This window comes from Marmota flaviventris, chromosome 6 (genome assembly GCF_047511675.1).
Source record: "Marmota flaviventris isolate mMarFla1 chromosome 6, mMarFla1.hap1, whole genome shotgun sequence".
Classification (NCBI taxonomy): Eukaryota; Metazoa; Chordata; class Mammalia; order Rodentia; family Sciuridae; genus Marmota; species Marmota flaviventris.
The window spans coordinates 21,518,005-21,537,164 of NC_092503.1; the positions used below are offsets into that span (position 1 = coordinate 21,518,005).

The 19,160-nt window shown below is 39.2% G+C and overlaps 1 protein-coding gene, 1 long non-coding RNA gene and 1 other non-coding gene across 6 annotated transcripts in view; 1 reads left to right on the forward strand and 2 right to left on the reverse strand.

Moving 5' to 3' along the window:
* Stx11 (syntaxin 11) overlaps positions 1 to 19,160 on the reverse strand; it is a 45,748-nt gene that overhangs the window by 18,977 nt on the left and 7,611 nt on the right. Inside the window, exon 1 of one of the 4 annotated variants that reach the window (XM_027938498.2) lies at positions 18,882 to 19,078. The exons of the other annotated variants lie outside the window; for them this stretch is intronic. The gene's annotated coding sequence lies outside the window, so the exon portion shown is untranslated. Of the gene's footprint in view, positions 1 to 18,881; positions 19,079 to 19,160 lie in introns of those variants that run through there. 4 annotated transcript variants of the gene reach the window in all.
* LOC114095350 (U6 spliceosomal RNA) lies at positions 3,073 to 3,178 on the forward strand. The gene has a single exon (XR_003583238.1). It is a non-coding gene; the product is annotated as a U6 spliceosomal RNA (small nuclear RNA).
* LOC139706187 (uncharacterized) lies at positions 8,771 to 12,093 on the reverse strand. Its single transcript, XR_011707831.1, has 2 exons — positions 11,831 to 12,093; positions 8,771 to 8,922 (listed from the first exon to the last, which is right to left on the reverse strand). It is a non-coding gene; the product is annotated as an uncharacterized lncRNA (long non-coding RNA).

Here is a 19,160-nt window from a genome sequence, read left to right on the forward strand (position 1 = left end):
TTTTCCAATGACCTTATGTAAAATCCTTTCTGATTACAAAAGCAATCCATGCTCTTTGTAACAATAATAAATCAAATAACACAAACTTGTTTGACATGAAAAGTAAACATTTTCCTTACTCCAACACAATGATGCATAGTAACTATGAAAGCAACCAATAATAAAGATCGAATATATTCTTCCAGATTCTTTTCTTTCGTAGCAGGTTGTAAACAGGTAAGAGACAGTAGTCACAAGAATGGACCCTGTTCCTGTGAAATATAGAACATTTCCCTGGTAAACCACAGTTCTCAGGTTTCATATCCCTCAGAGATATAGGGCCACAGAAAAAGTCACACTGGACATTCTACCAATAAAATTTTGTGCAGGTGAAATCACATAAAAAGAATACTGAGAGCAAGCAGGAAAAGGAAATTCTAGAAAAGAGAACATTCATGTGCACGTTCATGTTTAAGAATCTGAGGGTAGTGTCCACAACTCTGCATACCTCAGAATCACAAAAATATCTGGAAGAGCCTCAGCCAGTCCGAGGACTTCATGTTTAGTACTTATGAAGTCTAGGGCCAGGGTTTCTTTTGGGAGGAGATTAACAATTTTAGCTTAATAGGCATCTATAAGATGCATTCTTTAAAGACAAACTAGGAAGCTGATATAAATCATGGGGGAAAAAACCCCATAATTTTTGGAAAGCAAATTCTTATGCATTTAAAACAAAAGCTTATTGCTACAATTTAAACAAACAAATATAAGCAGCAAGTGCCAAATAATTGTCCTGATGGTATAAACATCAGTGTCTCAGAAAGGGAAGGTTCCCCTCCCACCCAATTAATTAATGAGGATTTATTGTTAGTGGCTGTATATGGTGCAAAAGCAACACATAGTCAGTAGAAACAGTACTTTTGAGTTTTGTATTTTGGTCTTTTCTCAGGCTAGTTCTATGCAGTACCATTGTCCCTCATGATGCTGGACAATGATAGTGAGCCATAGCTCCCAGTCAGCCAAAGGGTCACGTGTGGGGAAAAACCCAAATTCTAAAGAGTCTTGCAGTGCTAAACTGTAATATTCAGTAGGTGATGTGTGCTAAATGCATTTTTTACTTCCAGTATTTTAACTCCTAGTAGGTTTACTGGGAACATAACCCCAATGTAGGTTGAAGAGCATCTGTATTTTGAAAACTCCTGCCATCCACAACCAGTTCCTCTCACCGGGTAGTTTATTCACGATTCTACAAGTACTCTTCCTTTGGAAGTATGCACAGATCCTATGAGCTAAAATGATCCTATGAAACCAAATCACTATCACTATTCTGTTTTCAGTTTCTGTATTACTCTTCTAACTCAGGTGACAGAATATGAATGTCCCATATTTAATAAACACCTCAGGGAAGTATGAGTTAGATGACTTGTACAAAAGAGGGTCAAGGAAAAAAAACTCACTTAGCAGAATGACATTTTTATTTCAAAGTGAATGTCTAGTATGATACCCATCAAAGAGGACCTAAAAATTGCTCTTGTAGGGGGGAAAAAACCCTAAAATGCAACAGCTGACCAAATTTCACATATATTACCTAAATGTACTTTGTTCCTTGCAGCAATCATTCTGTTTAGAGCCATATGGAATCAACACCTATAGATGTTGGGGTTGTGGGGTGGAGGCAACACCTGTACACTATGTAAACTTCTATTTTGGATAAAAGAATGGAGCATGTTTGCACTGGTATTGGCAATGTTCATAATAGGAATCAGTGAATAACTTCCTATCCATCTGAAGGCACAGAAAATTCTGTAGCTAAAGAACAAGGCTATGAGTATCCATGCAGAATAATTCCTACCAACCATGAAATGCATACACATCAAACATCAGAACTCATTTTTCTTACTGTTGAGTAATCTTTGTAATTAGATTTTAACACAACATTAAAATATCTCAATTTTATCAGCTAAAATATATGCAACAGCATAGAAATAAAAGTGTAAAATTTTCAATAAAATATAAATTAAAATGTTAGAAATTTAAAATAAGATTGATGAAATATTTAAATACAGACACAGCTGAAACTAAAACTGACTTATGTAACTTCCCCATCATCAACTGCCTGGCAGAGGGTTACAACATGGTGAAAGACAACTGGAAAGGTCACGGGGTAACATACCTTCAGTTTCCTGTGTATTTAGAAGAGATTTCTTAATTCAATCATCTAATAGCTTCAGGTTTAAATGAGGCTACTGCTGGGCATGGCGGTGCGTGCCTGTAATCCCAGCAGCTCAGGAGGCTGAGGCAAGAGGATCATAAGTTCAAAGTCAGCCTCAGCAACTTAGCGAGGCCCTAAGCAACTTAGCAAGACCCTGTCTCAAAATAAAAAAAAAATAAAAAGAGCTGAGGATGTGGCTTAGTGGTTAAGTGCCCCTGGGTTCAATCCCTGATATAAGAATAAAATAATATATATGAGGCTGCAAAGTCAGAAAAACCAGCATGAACTCCCAGCTTCAGGCAAATTAGAGTAACAACAAGTAATAACCTCAGGAGGTCCCTACACACAGTATGTGACCCACAGTGAATGGATTCTCCACCAGTGAAAGTGTTTCCTTTAGATAATGCTTACATTTCTACTCATGTTGATAAATTCAAACATTTTCTGTGAATGTCAACAGGAAAAACTGCAAATGACAGTTGAGTCACACACATCCCCCCAACCCCTTGGTCCATTCTTCTCTAGAGAAACTCCATTCTGGATGTCACCTCATCCCGCTATCCTTCTGAAGGTGCCCTCCAAGCAGAGATGCCCTCACCTCACCTACTCCCTGGTCAAATTCAACCTTGCCCACTTAAACATCCCAGTCCTATGTTCCAGCCTCTGTGTTTAAGATAATAAAGAACAATTTGGGGAAATATATCTGCTTGTATACATAAATAGCATATGTACCCAGAAAATAAGCATGTATTTGTAAAAGTGCCTTCTCTATTTTGGGTAAAATGGCAAACTGGATGTTACTTTTGCTCCCATACAAAACTCCACTGAGGGAACTCTCTCAAAGGTATAAGCCAACAGGGATTTAAAAAAAAAAAATAGGAGTGCTCACTTCGGCAGCACATATACTAAAATTGGAACGATACAGAGAAGATTAGCATGGCCCTGCGCAAGGATGACACGCAAATTCGTGAAGCGTTCCGTATTTTTTAAAATAAAGATGTTGTGTCCACAGAAAACTAAAAAATAAATATTATCTCTCTCTCTCTTAAAAAAAATAAGAGAGAAGAGAGGAGCAACACAATTTTAGAAGTTTTAAGGCAAATGAACAATTGATAACTAATTTAGCAGCTTTAAGAAAGATGAATTCTCAGCTAGCAGTGCAAAAGGACAAGAAACAACCTAAGTTACCCAGGAATCAGAATGAAAGGTTGGGTACCTATGGGAAAGGGGTGAAGGTGGGGAATAACAAATTGGTTCAGTTAGAAGCTTTGTTAAGAAGTGGGACTGGGGGCTGAGGATGTGGCTCAAGCGGTAGCGCGCTCACCTGGAATGCATGCGGCCCAGGTTCGATCCTCAGCACCACATACAAACAGAGATGTTGTGTCCGCCGAAAACTAAAGAATAAATATTAAAATTCTCTCTCTCTTTCTCTTAAAAGAGGAAAAAAAAAGGAAGTGGGACTGTCTTCCAACCCCTGTTCCACATACACAGAAAACCCTATTCTGAATAGGGTAAAAGAGAATACTGGGGTAGACATACTCAGCAAGAGACAGGAGGCTTGACTGGATCCATGAGATGTTGGACACCAGACTTTTTTGGGAGGCTGGGGGATACCAGAGATTGAACTCAGTGGGAATCAACCACTGAGCCACATCCCCAGCCCTATTTTGTATTTTATTTAGAGACAGAGTCTCACTGAATTGCTTAGCACCTCGCTTTTGCTGAGGCTGGCTTTGAACTCGTGATCCTCCTGTCTCAGCCTCTGGAGCTGCTGGGATTACAGACTTGCACCACTACGCCCGGCTGGCACCAGATTTTTTTACTTATTTTTTTATTACCTGTAACTTAGAGGCAGGAAAATGAATATTCCTCGTCTATAGAGCAGAAAGACCGAAAAAGAAAGGTAAAGAATGTAGAGGGCTAGTTCTTCACATTCAAATTCTAAATGATAAGAATTCCAGGGAATGAATGTCCTATAAGTTTATGAGAAGGGGAAAGAAGAACAGAGAGGAGAGGGGGGCGAGAAGAGAGGGGGGGGGAGGGAGGGAGGAGAGATGGATTGGGAACGAAAGACAGAGAAAGGGAGGAGAGAAAAGAGAGAAAGAGAAGGGGAAAGAAAGAGGAGAGAGAGGCAAAAGGGGGAGACGGAGAAGAAAAGTGAGAGAGAGAGAGGGAGATCTTATTTGTAAACATTAGGAGCCAAAATGCCTTGGATTTATACAAAGCAACATTGGAAACTAAAAAATAGTTTAACAATGCTTTAAACTTTTAAGGAAATGTGTCTCCAACCCAGAATTGTATACCCAGTCAAGATATTAAGCAAATGTAAAGGTTGAATAAAAACTTCAGATATTCAGTCTCAGAAGATTTTACAACCTATGGTAAATCATAAACTTTTTTTTTCTCAGAAAAAAAACAAGCAATGCTTTTCAACAAAACAAGGAAGCACAGCAAAAATGAAACTAGATGTAGAATCCTAACAAGAGATGCAGGAGAGGATGCATGTGCCTTTCAGGGTGATGGAAAAGGGAAACTCTAAAGCCGCAGTAGTGCACTTGACCAATAAGACTATTGTCCAGATGAGGAAGGAAATTACAGATTTGTTCAGAAGGATGAAATTGATAGAATATTCCATGCATCAAAATTTCTGAAGAGATTTACACAATCTGAAGTTGATGAGGTTATAGGTATGACCAAGTTTAAAAAAAGAAAGAAAGAAAAAAAGAACAGATAATTAACTTCCAGGAAAGCAAAAAATATTGTATAGTTATGGGAAACTAATCATAGTACAATGTATAGCTCAGCTGTAATTAGTATTTTCATAATCAGAAAAATGTGATCATTCAGGATTGATCTAACTTAAATTATGATAGAGTTGTATTGGCGGGATGGGGCAGGCAGTGTGCACCCCATATGGAGAAGCAATAGCTAATGCCTAGCAATGAATGACCAAGAAATAGTTAATAAAAGGGTGTCACTTAGAGATGTGAAGTACCAAGATGGTTGAAGAGTTTTGCTTTTCGTGAGGTGGAAATGGGAAAGAAGGTTGACTTTTTTCCTTAGACTTTCATTTTTCGCTAAATGTCTTACAGAACTGACTAAGTACACATAAATTTGATAAAATTAAAAACTAGAAAGAAGAAGAACAGCCAAACCAAAAGCAGCAGCAGCAGCTGGGCCTGGTGGCACATGCCTGTAATCCTAGCTACCTGGGAGGCTGAGGCAGGAGGATTGGAAAGTTTAAGACCAGCCTCAGCAATTTAAGGGAGACCCTGTCTCAAAAGAAATAGAAAGGGCTGGGGATGTAACTCAGCGGTAGAGCATCCCCTGGTTCAGTCCCCAGTATGTGGTGAAGCCAGAAGCAGGGGTTTTCTGGAAACACAAACCACCAACCACAAGAGCAATCCTGTGAATTTTGGCTTGTGGGTAACCAAGAATTCTTTAAGAGGTCTCTGTCTCTCTGCTTAGTTTTTCTCTCTCACATTAATATCTCTTTACAGATTTCACTTTAGAATTAACATGTATTCATATTTACAAGTGGAATCAGAAACTCTCCCTAAGTTAATTTTTTGATTAAACTAAATCCAAACTTTCCACCAGGGTTTAAATAAAACATTTGAAAAAGAAAATGATCCTAAAATCAATCTCAAATAATAAGTGATTTATTTTTTATAAATTGAAAAGAACATAGTAATGGCAAATTGAGGGAAGTACTAGCAGACATTAGCACCTATCATAAAACAGTAATAAAAATAATAAAAGTGACATTCAGCAAACATAAAAATAATAGAGACAAACAGACATGAATAAAACATTGAAAAATAGACCAATTTAAAATGTTAGTATATGTCAGTATAACATTAAAAATGTTAGTATATGAACAAGAAGCCATCAAAATAATATGGTAAAAAAAAATGTAAGCAGGGCTGGGATGGAGCTCAGTGGTAAGAGTGTTTGCTTAGCATGTGTAAGGTCCTGGGTTTGATTCCCAGTCCCTCAAAAAAAAAAAATATATATATATATATATATCTATATCTATATCTATATCTATATCTATCTCAATGAATATGCAACCAAGCTGGCTTATTTAGTTAGACAAAACTCCATTCTCTCTAATCCTTACCATAAACCCATAATAAGCCTCAGAGTTATCAAAGAATTAAAAATACAAAATCAATAATAAAATATTAATAGAAAATAAAGGCAAATTTACCAATATTTAAGGATAATAATAACTTTCTATGAAATTTGAGGCTGTGGAAGATATATCAAAGAGAAAACCAACCAAATTCTATGCATAAAATTTGAAATTTCTGTGTGGGCATGGTGGCACACAACTGTAATCCCAGTGACTCAGGAAGCTGAGGCAGGAGGATCACAAATTAGAGGCCAATCACAGCAATTAAGTGAGACACTCTCAAAATAAATAGGGCCTGGGATGTAGCTCAGTGGTAAAGGGCCCCTGAGCTCAATTCCTAATACACATACACTCAAAAATTGAAATTTCTGAACAACCAAAAAAAAAAAAAAAAAAAGAATACATAACATTAAAAATTAAAGCAGAGGTTGAGAAAAAAATGTTTTTACCAAAATAGACATAATGAAAATAATCACTATTGCATAAAGAGATAATCCCAACTAATAAGAAAATTATATAATAATAAAAATGGGGCAAATATGCAGAAAGATAATCTTTAAGAGACAAAATAGTCTCAAAAATGTGAAACATTATCAGCTATTTAACAAAGAAATATGAATTAAAAATAAGATCCTAGTTTAGACTTACTAACTTAGCAAAAAATGACAAAATATGACCAGAATGACCAGAATACACAATTTATCTATGCTTTAGTTGTTGGGACTAAATTGAAATAATAAAAACGAATATATTTATTGTGTTTATGCTGCTGCTAACAGTGGTGGGTGTATTTAAACTTAGATGTCAACAAAAAGGAGAAACGTATAGCACCCAAAGTTTCAGCATAATTAATAACTTGAGAAATCTTCCAACTAAATAAGAAAAATATGCTGACTAAGCAGGACTTTCCTCTGCCAACAGTTAATCTTTTCAGGTGAGTTGACACTACTATAATCTGAGTCCTTGATGAACACGCTCCATCCTCTAAAGTGCCATGCATTTTCAAAGAGAAAAGATTCCATTTTGCCACCACAGCCTTTAACAAAAAATTCAAATTCAAGATTTCGACTGGATTCGCAATGGCTAAACCAATTACCCTAGACTTTAGCAACCTACACACAATAGAAAGTTTAAGAACAAATGTCTAGAATTATTTCCTGATCTTTCAAATGCTGCTTTTATACAGAATTTACAATAAAACCAAGACATAAGAAATAAGAACATAAACTAAATAATACTTGAACTAAACTGAAGGAATACATAAAGGATGGGCGAAAGACTTGTGAATCCTTGACAGATAGGCCGTAGGACAGCATGGAAAGGCATCTATTCACTTAACGCATCCTTCGAGGCTGACTTACACATCCTCTTGCCTTCTGTTTTTTAGTTACATCTTTTTGGTGTCTATGTTGTCGAGATGCTGGAGTTCAAATTGACTTACATGGGACACAGCAGAGTATTACACACCCCTCTCCTATGCCAGCAAAGTGTGGCTTTGTGGTGACTTCACCTGTGCTTACCTAGGATCAGTCAACCGGGAGGTTTTCATGGTAGAAAATCAGAAGTTAAATATGCACATGATAGCAGTTGGCATATTCAGTTTGTGATTTCAGGTTAAACAAGAAACGTTTTTGTTTGTTTGTTTAGTACTGGGGATTTGAACCCAGAAGCTCTCTACCACCGAGTTACACCCCTAACCCTTTCTATCTTTCTACTTTTATTTTGAGATAGGGTCTAGCTAAGTTGCCCAGGCTGACTTCAAACTTGTGATCCTCCTGCCTCTCAGCTCTCGAGTTGTTGAGATTATAGGCATGTATTACCATGTCAATCTGGTTTCTTTTTCAACCCAAGGGCTGCCTGTTCATTTAGATACTAACTTTAGGATTATTCATTTATTGAATATAATAAATGAAAGTGCATTGCAATAAAAATACTACAAAAATTCAAAGGTTAAAAAAATCAAGGATAAGGAAAATATAGGTTCATCACAATACACTATTCAGTCTCTAAGAGGGGGAAACCTCCTATCATTTGTGACAGAATGGATGAACCTGGAGGACATTGTGCTAAGTGAAATATGTCAGGCACAGAAAGAAAAATACCACATGATCTCACTTATTTGAAACCTAATACAATTGAACTCAGAAATAGAGCACAGAGTGATGGTTAATGGAGCCCAGGGAGGGGGAAGAATGATGGAATTGTTGCTCAAAAGGTACAAAGTTCCAGATAGACAGAAGGAAGAGGTTTTGAGATCTTGTATGACTTTAATCAATAATGTATTGTGTATTCAAAATAAGAGAGCAAATTTAAAATGTTTCACCATAAAAAATGATAGGCAAACAAGGTGATGGATCTGTTAATTAGCTTGATTTACTCATTCCACGTTGTATACACCTATCAAAGTCACACTATGTCCCACAAATGAATAAAATATGATGTGCCAATCAAAAATAACTTTATTAATAATTTTTAATCAAAAAGTTAAATCCTGCTGGATGCAGTTTACATGCCTGAATCCCAGTGGCTTGGGAGGCTGAGGCAGGAGGATCACAAGTTCAAGTTCAGCCTCAGCAACTGAGTGAGATTCTGTCTGAAAATGAAAAATAAAAAGGGGTGGAGATGTAGCTCAGTGTTCAAGTGCCCCTGGGTTCAACCAAAAAGTAGTTGTTCCTATACCCAATTAAGCTTACAACTTACTGTGAGAAATAAGAAGGAATAATAATAATAACAGAGCAAGATGTGGTCACCAAAGGAGAAAAAGGAGCCAGCGTGAGCTGCTAAACTGGGTGGAGACTATGAATTGCTACACCAGTGTTGCTGCCTCTCTCATGAAGCATTGAAGGTGAAGTGAAAAGATGAGAAGTCAGAACAGACACCCTCCTCTGAGTAGATGTGCTTCCCCATGGTCCCCCAACAAAACCCAAAGGCTGATCTGTCAAGCACCTTCCTAAGCCAAACAATCAGATCCTTAAAATTAATTTTCTAAAATCTGTAATGAAAGTTTATATGTTCAGAGCTGTCAGTTTATTTTCCTGCACTGCATATTACATATTGATGAACAAACTACATATTGATGAACAAACTCACTCCTAATAATGACACATTGAGCAAGACACACAAAAACTCCTTGTTTCTTACTGTCTGTTTTACTCAATAAATGGAAGAGTCCTTTTCTTCTTGTCTCCTTGCCAACATGTGTGCTCACATACTGGACACACACACGTGAAAGATTAATCAGTGTTTTCGAACTAGATAGACCCAAAGATCTTCCTTTGTTAAAAAGAGGTCCCCTGATGCTGGTTGGAGAGACACAGGCCTGTAATCCCAGCAACTAGGGAGGCTGAGACTGGAGGATCTCAAGTTCAAAGCCAACCTCAACAACAGCGAGGCACTAAGCAACTTAGTGAGACTGTCTCTAAATAAAATACAAAATAGGGACTGGGGATGTGGCTCAGTGGTTGAGTGCCCCAGTACCCCCCCCCCAAAAAAAAAGAGATTCCCTGTCTTGTCACAAAAGTCAGCCTCCTAGCTTCTATTTTGATATAAGTTATGTTTCATGAGAATGAGACATTTTCTTCAACCTTAGGCTAGGCTGGGTTCCCAGCTCTACAATAGCATAGTGTCTTCTTAATTGTTCTTTTTTTTCTTTAATGCTCACCCATAAGCTCCCCAGGGGCAGGGGCTGTACCTGTTGTGTTTGCAATGCCCTCCTAAGCATCCAGTATCTAGGAAATCCTCAATAGATACTTGATGAATAAATATGCTCACTGAATGCTTATTTTAATTTAATTTTTTTATGAGGCTAGCTTTTTTTTGTACACAGAGATGAGAAAGGCATTCCTTGTCCTCACAGGCTGGAAGGGAGAATAATGATAATAAATGCAATAATAGAGAGATCTATGGGAGCACTTTGACAGCTCAGTGGAAGATGTCAAACTCAATCGCCTTGATGGGGAGGAAAGCTTCCTAGAGAAGATGGTGTCTGAGCTCATTCAAAGTGTTTTAACAGGCATTAGCTGGGTAGGGAGAAGGGGAAGGGGACCCAGATAGAGACAATCTGAACAGAGGCATGAAGCATGGAGGGCATAGAAACGACAGCAATTTGGTGCTGCAGGAGGGAATAAGACATACCAAAGTGTCCTAGCAGTTTATCAGATTATTCTTTGAGTGACTAGTATTTCCTGCAATGATCTGACACAAAATTGACAGGCTAAAGTGCTTTCCCCTTTAAAAAAAAATTATTGCCTATTTCAGTGACTTAGACAATATATTTGCCTGCATTTATGAATGTTTAACCTTCCTTCCAAAAGATTCGCTGATCCTATTAGATGGTCATTGAAGTTTTATGATAATACCTCAAAACTTCATCTGGCTTAAGAGTTCCCAGAACCTCCCAATACTCTAGAAAGTTTACTAATTCCTGTAAATTCATGGATTCCCCTCCTTTGTCTGCAGCCATTGGGCAAGTCTTGTCCTGCTGCCCGAGATAGTGAAAGGTCAAGCCAGGGGCACACCTCCCTCTCCCCTCCCCTCCCTTCCTCTTCCCCCTTCCTCCTCCTCCTCCTTCTTCCTCTTCTTCTTCTTCCTATTCCTCCCCCTCCTTTTTCTCCTCCCCCTCCTCGTTCTCCTCCTCATCCTGTTGCTATGGCTTCTTCTTCTTCTTGCTAGCCAAAAAATTTGGACTAGACTCTTTCTTGTTCACTTCAGAAATTTAAATGGAAAGCAAGGGACGACTCTCACTATATCAAGCCTGCTGGGACTCAGCAGGCTCAAGCCTGCTCCTCTGTTGAGGGCTTCTAGGCAATTTGAAAAATCCCAACATGCCTGGTTGTCATCAAAGGCATAAGGTTTTAGAGCAATAGTTCTCAAATTAGAGCATGTGTCAGAATCATCTGGGGAAAATCTGCTGAAAATGTGAATTCACGGGCTTCACCCATAGGTTGTTCCAGTGGATCTAGAATGTGGCCCTGGACTTTTGTTTTCTGGATTTTTCTTTCTCTTTTTGTTTGGTATTTTAGTTTTTGTTTTGAGATATTCTACGTAATTCTGATGTTTATAATTTATAGGTTACACACTAAGATTCACTGGACAGGTTTGAGACCGATCAAGGGTTTAGGAAAAAAGGGGTTGGTGGGGGGAATTGTAGCCTAATGTAGTTATGCACTATCTAACAACATTTTGCTCACAGACAGGCAGCTGTATGAGCATGGTCCCATAAGATTACAACGGAGCTGAGAAATTACTACAGCCTGGTGAGCCTACAGCTGAAGTAGAAGCAAGAGAAAAGGAAAATGCAGAAGAAAAGAAGAATCACCAAGAACATTCACAGTGAATGGTATGTAGAAGCTTCTGTAGATCTCAACAGGTCCCTTAAAAAAGTCTAAAAACATGGACTCCAACACCAAAAGGCTTTCATTAATAGAGAGGAATGTTCATGGTACATTATCTGCTTTTGAGCAAATCTATGATTAAAACAACAAACCAACCAAGAAACTCACCACCAATATATTTCTGATAAAAGTAACAACATCTCAAGAACAGCCTTGGGAAGATCCTTCAGCAGGTGCTTCAGAAGAAGGCCTTGTGACCATAGCAGGTGACAGTTCCAAGCCTGTCATTGCCCCTGAAGACCTTCCAGTGGTATAAGATGTGGAGGTGGAAGGCAGTAACAGTGGTGATCCCAACCCTGTCCAGGCCTAGACCAATGTGTGTTTGCATCCTGGTTTTAAACAAACAAACAAACAAAAATTAAACAGCCAAAAAATAAAAATAAATAAACACAATAAAATTAAATTGAAAAACAGAAATGAAGCTTATAGAATGAGGCCATAAAGAAACAAATGTATACAGCTGTACCATGTACATGTGTTTTAAGCTGTTATTACAAGAGTCAAAAGGTGTTTAAAGATGTAAAAGTTTATATTAAAAAAAGCTACAATAAGATAAGTTTAATTTATTGTTGAAGGAAGAAAAATATTCTAAAAATAAATTTAACGTCTGGGTGTGGTGGCACATGCCTGTAATCCCAGCACCTCAGAAGGCTGAGACAGGAGGATTGTGAGTTCAGTGCCAGCCTCAGCAAAAGTGAAGCACTAAACAACTCAGCGAGACCTTGTCTCTAAATAAAATACAAAAATAGGGCTGGGATGTGGCTCAGTGGTCGAGTGCCCTGAGTTCAAACCCTGGTACAAAAAATTAATTAATTAATTAATTAACATAGCCTAAGTGCTATGGCTTCTTCTTCTTCTTGCTAGCCAAAAAAACTGTGTTTGTAAAGTCTCTGGTAGATCCAGTCACATCCTAGGCCTACATATTTGCTCACTTGGAGCAACTTCTAGTCCTACAAGCTCCATTCACAGCAAATGCCCTGTAAGAGTGCAGCGTTTTAAAATCTTTTATCCTGCTTTTTTACAGTTCTTTTATTATGTTTAGATATACAAATACCCACTATTGTTTTACAATTGCCCACTGCCTGCAACATTCGGTCCCATAACATGATATACAGCTTTGCAGTCTAGCACACTTGCTTCATGGTGGCAAAACAATTCTGAAGGCCATCCCAGCCCCAAAGCTTAGAGTTGTGCACACACTGAAATTCCATTTCTCCCTCTAAGCAATCCTGCCATTTCCCCTCTCTACCCTGTGTCATCCCCAGATCATTTCCCAATAAAAACTTCCTATGCAAAAGTCTCATGGTGTCTGCTTCCTGGGAACTTGTCCTGCAACAGTGAACTTGCCTCTCCATCAAGAACTGACAGAATAATGTAGCTGACCTTTGCACACAACATCTAGGGTATGAGGTGGTCACTCAATTTCTCTGGAGCTTCCTTCCTCTATTAAACATTAATACAGACACAACAACAACAATAGTAATACTGTTTTTCAGGCTGTTATGAGAATTAAAAGAGAATACATATGGGAAAAGTTTGTAAATAATATAGACCTACATAATATTGTCACCTAAACATATTATGTTGGTTTACCATACAGTGATCAGGGAATAGGGGAGGGGGAGGGGGGAAATACAGAAATATTATGAAATTCAGTTTACACACTATATCTTACTGTACCCCAAATCAATAGATTTGTGTCACCAATCAATATGACAAGGTACATAGTAGAAAATTATAACTAAAATCAGGAGAAGAGATGTGCATGACTGTAAGCCTAAAATGGAGAAACAGACAGAACAATATTTGTTTCACATGGAAATTCTCAGTTTCCATATGAAGAGTAATTTCCACTATTCCGAAAAGCTGAAATTGTATATCATTACCCAATAAGTTACGCAAGGAACATTGCTCCATATCTTTGGATAGGGAAACAAGTAGAACAATTGGGTATATGCTATGGAATTACTACTCTAGGAGACTTGGCACCTGAATTATCTTAGTATTCACTAAAAAGATCAAGAAACAACTTTCAGTTAAAAAAATTTAATTATCTCAAAGGTAATTGAGAATTATCCATTCTAAAACTCTGATTTACACTAAAAATTAGGAAATTATGAAGCTTTACAAGGAACCTGAGTGAGACACACAGCCAATTGACGGTATTCATAAGTTCAGAAGGAGTGGCCCACAAGGGCTCAGCTGACAGAGGGCTTCACTGCCAGGGAAAATCACAGAATGGTTAGCACTGGGAGGGGACTCAGATCTACCAGAGTGCTCAATTCCAGAAATTCCCATCTCTCAGAAAAACCAAAGAAGTGAAGAAGCAGGACAAACCTACATGAAATATTGGCCGAAACCTTTCCCTTTCTTATTATCCAAGCACTGAATGGATTATAGCTGGACATACAGAATTAAAACCGAGGACAGGTATGTGGATCACCCCAGAAAGCTTTCTGTGGCTCTCATACAGTGGGCAATTAACAACATCTTGATCTCCTGGTAAATCTGAAGAAATGTCAAATTAAACACGTAATTCATATGAGAAGAAAACTTTTAAAACTTTAAGTTTTAGATATCTGAACATTTTAGAGCTTAAAATTTCCAGCAATTTTGCTGATTCAGTTTGGGTACAACGTTAATTCAGTGTTTATAACTCCTTTTTTTTTTTCCGTACCAGGGATTGAACCTTGGGGTGCTTAACCACATCCCCAGACCTTTTTGTGTTTTATTTTGAGACAGAGTCTTACGAAATTGCTTAGGACCTTGCTAAATTGCTGAGCCTGGCTTTGAATTCATAATCCTCCTGCCTCAGTCTCCTAAACCTATGGGATTACATGCATGTGCTACCGTGTCCGGCCATTGTTTATAATTCTTAATTGGTCCAAACTGACAGTCTTTGAGGAAAAGATAATCAGATCCTGCTTTCTGAACAAAAATCAGGGTGTCAACCCAAATCAGGGTAGCTTGAATCATCAAACAGAATAGTGATGAATTTGGGCTAGATATTTTGATGGGTAGTGGGAGGGATAGGGTTGTTGTTCCAAATGCCTTTTGGGGGACCAAAGCATCTACTTAGATACCTCAAATAGAAATCAAGATCTGAATCCAAGAAACTGGAATCATTCTTCCAAGCTAAAACCTAGAGGGCAAGGACACAGCAGAGGCAGGAGAGGCAGGTAAGGCACCTGTTTTAGGGTAAAACCAGAACAAAATAGGCCACAGATGACAGATCACAAGGCAGGGACATATGATTTGAAGTTGGTGCGTCCCTACCTACTTTTGCTAGGTGACTCTTCCACCAATAGCCCAATCCATAGATTAATAACCTCCTGTCAAGCCAGGCTTCCTGCCTCCCTGTGGAAGAGCTTAGCAACAAAATACACCTAAGAAACACAAAAAGCTGCCAACTAAAGTGGACACACATACATTCTAATCCCAACCACTCAGGAGCTAAGACAGGATGATGCAAGTTTGAGGCCAGCCTCCACAACTTGGTGAAAGGCTAGCTCAAAATAAAATAAAAATATCTGGGGTATAGCTTAGTGGTCGACAGCTTACCTGGCATGCACAAGACCCTAGGTTTAATAGACAGTACCCCAAAAGAAAAAAGAAACATCAAGAGCTGAACATACAATGCTGGGAAAGCATGGTAACCAAGACAGCCCTGTGGAAACAATGGTTGAAGTTCTGGGAAACTTCAGGTCCTGTGAGTCTCCATTAAAATGTTTAAATTCCCAGGAGAAATTTCTGATCTCTCCACATTTATTCCTAGATCAATTGTGTATTTTTTGGAATAATGGTGATGAAGGGGTGCCTTATGGCACAAGAGGGCCTCTGAAGGCCTATCTCGTGTATTGGGGGTATCCTGGCAGGGGAAGAATTGCTGGGATGAGGAGAATGACTCCAACTTGGGTTCACATAGTCCAAAGCCTCATTTGTTCACTGAGAAGCATATTAGAGCAGAGTGGTTTAGAATGCATGCTTTGGTGCTTGGGATCAATTCCTGGCTCTGTCAACTATTAACATTGCACTTTTTCCACCCGTCAAGGTAGCTTCTTCTCTCACAGGTTCCTGTAAGGAGTAAAGGACTTAATCCATGTAATGAACTTAGGACAGTATGTGGCGCAGGTATTTAGCTATTATTAACCATCCAAAACTGTTTAAGGAGAGCACTGATTATATGTCAAGTACTGTGCAAGCTACTCATCATCCACCAGCCCAAACCTTTTCTTCCACTTAGTAGGATGATCCTATCCTGTCATTAACTAGAAATGCAGGTATCATCTTAACTCCTCCCCCTTTCTCACTGTACACTTTAAAGCTGCAACTGGGTTCTACCCATTGCACATCTCTCAGCTCCTTCCCCCTTTTCCATTGCTCACTGTCACTGCCTCATTAAAGCCTTCTTTAATTTCTCACCTCGGATATTACAATAATGTAAGGTCAAGGTCACTTTCAGCTATTCTACTCTATGCCTTATTTCCCTAAATTGTTTTGCTTTTTAAACATGTGTCTGACAACACCATCCGTTTGTTCAAAGGTATCTAGAATAAAACCACAGCTCTTACCTGGCACATGGACCTTGGTGATCTGGCCCTGTCTGTCTCTCCAGCCCTCCCCCAGTGCCCACACCACAGGCTGGAGTTTCCTGACCACACAATGCTGTTGCACTCTGCTATATGTGTTCTTCTTTCTTTGGGGTCTCCTACCTCTCCATCTGCCAAACAGCTCCTCCTCTCATGTAAGGTTCATTATTCAAATCAATAAATACTTCTTATACCTGTCATGACTCAGGCCTTTGTCAAGATCAGGGAGCACAGTGATAAATAAAACTCTTAACCTTTTTTTTTTTTCTCATAGAAAATGTAACTTTGAGAGTCTCAAAGGAGAAATGAAATGTGAAAATTTAAGTAAAAATTTAGCATTGGTTCCTCTTCTGGTTGACTATCTCAGAGAAACGGGAAAATTTAACATATAGTAGTTCCATTTATCCTTGGAAAATATGGTCTAAGGACTCCCAGTGGATGCCTAAAACTGGATAATATTCATCCCATATATACTGTATTTTTATACACACACTTATGATAAAGTTTAATTTATACATTAGGCACAGGAAGAGATTAATAATAATATTAAGGTAGAACAATTATAATAATGTATTGTAATAAAATTTATGTGAATATGGCCTCTCTTCCTCTCTCTTTGTCTCTCAAAATGTTTTATTATTTGTGAAGTTTTTATTTAATATTTTGGAGCTCAGTTGACCCCAGGGAACTGAAGTCATGGAAAGCCAAACCTCAGATCAGGACAGACTTCTGTACAAGAATAATGAGCATAAAGTTGCTTCAATATAGTGTTATAAAGTTATAAGCTATTAATTAGTCACTCCATTTGTTAAAAGGCACATAACTGAAAGTGCCTGCAATTATTCAGGGGTGATAATAGATGGTTTATTTTTATATGGTCATTAGGTCATATGAAATATGGTTAACTCAAATTCCTTAAAATCATACCTCTCAAGTGTATTTTTAAACCACTTGTTGAAAGAAGAATAGGCTGCCTACAAAGATAAGCTGATGACTCAACTAAAACCTTCCCTGTTCTTTCAGCAATGACCTAATGCATTCCAAATCCCAGAACTGCAGAAACATCAGTAAGACTGGGATAGAAACTCCACTCTGGTTGTAGACTTATGATAGCACCCATCTTGCTATATTGAATTTTCCAATATAACTTGCTGGCCTTCCCTGAATCTTTAGGCCCTGTGCTGGTTGCACAACCAGAGCTAGGTAAAGAAGCTGGCACAGAGGGTGCCTGGGAACTGTTGTCTCAGGTGGAACTCAGCTCAAGTCAGCTCCCAGGGAGTTGCCAGTTCCCTCTCCCTACTGTGTGTTGACATCCTGTAGGGTCCTTTTCTAAAAGCTACAGTGGAACTTGTCTGCTTTAACATTTTAATTTCTCAACTCTGATATCCACCTTCTTCAACAATTTTCATGTGATTCTAGCACCAATTTAGTAAAGACAAACTGTCTGAAATATTTGATTTCAGAGGACTTACAATCACTTCATAAAATGACTTATTTTTACCATACTGTGAAAGTAATAGTAAAACGGTTACTAAATGATGAAATTAATTTTCTCTTGGGCTTCTGTGGCAAAGCACATGATTTTAAGAGTTATCTTAGATCAGCTTAGTGACTGTAGCTGGTATGTTGTCCCATTAGGCGCTTTGAGAAACTGAAAACTTGAATAGTTACTTTTTACCCGGCCTGCCCCAGTTTGGCAGCACAGGTATTTCACATCTGTAGTTTTATTTTAAATATGGTTGTGGGGGAAGGAGATGAAGCACGGAGCACAAACTTTTCAAAAGTTCATTAACAAGGTCTCACAATTAAGAAAGCGGTCCTGTGAGTCATTTTTGGATACTCATGTGCAAATAACAACTCCTCCCTTTGCTGAGAAATGGCTTAAACAAGTGCGTGAGAACCACAGGAAGTCATGCACATCTCTGCTGTCAGTGGAGAGTAGAAAAGGAGAGAATTCCCTCCCGGTACAATGTGGTTCTAGGCGCTGCCACTACTTCTCTCTATTAACGAAAAAAAGGCTTTCTGTGGAAACTGTTTCAAGGCCGTATCAATGTCTCCATGTTTCCTGGTTCCTGAGTCATATCATCAAGTTCAAGTCAAGGAGTATTCACTCTGGTGTTTTTGAGAAAGAGTACCCTATAGGAAGTGAAGATGTGATCGAACTGAAATGCAGTCCCCCTTAATTAAAACAATAACACTTCAACCTTTCAACTTAAAAGTGGTCTTAGTTAGATGCTTAGTAAATGCTGCCTCTCAACAGGTAGGTTTGAAATAATTCCTACGAAGCACTAAATCCTCAATCCCTTGTCCTCTATAATTAAAAAATAATAATAATGAAGATTTAAAAGGCATTCCTCTCTACAGGAGAAACCCAATGCCGTGTGTCCCCAGCATACCTAGAGGCGGCGTGGGGACCTGGCAGATTCGTAATCCTACCTACCGTACAGCATCCGGTACCCAGCAGCTGGAGTCCCGCCCGTACCCCGCGCTCTGCGCTCAGCGGGACAGGCGCGTACCGGCTCCGGGCGAGTTAGGGAGAGGGAAGGGGACCCACAAAGAAAAAAACCAACCACGATCCGGGGCGAGCGTGCGAGGCGACAAGTCCGTGCTGTTCGGGCGCACGTCCCGCGGTGGGCGCCTCTACGCCGGGGAAACCTGTTGCGCGCCTCCCCGCCGCTCCGCTCTTCGTGACTCCCGCCGCCGCCGCCGAGGCTGGGATCATCCACCGCCGCCCGAGCTCCGCGCCACCGCGGCCGCATCTGGGCGCCGCCGGCCCAGCCCCCGCCGCTTGGGGAAGCCACCACAGCTGGGGACCAGGCCCCGCCCCGGGACGGCAGCGCTCTCCGCGC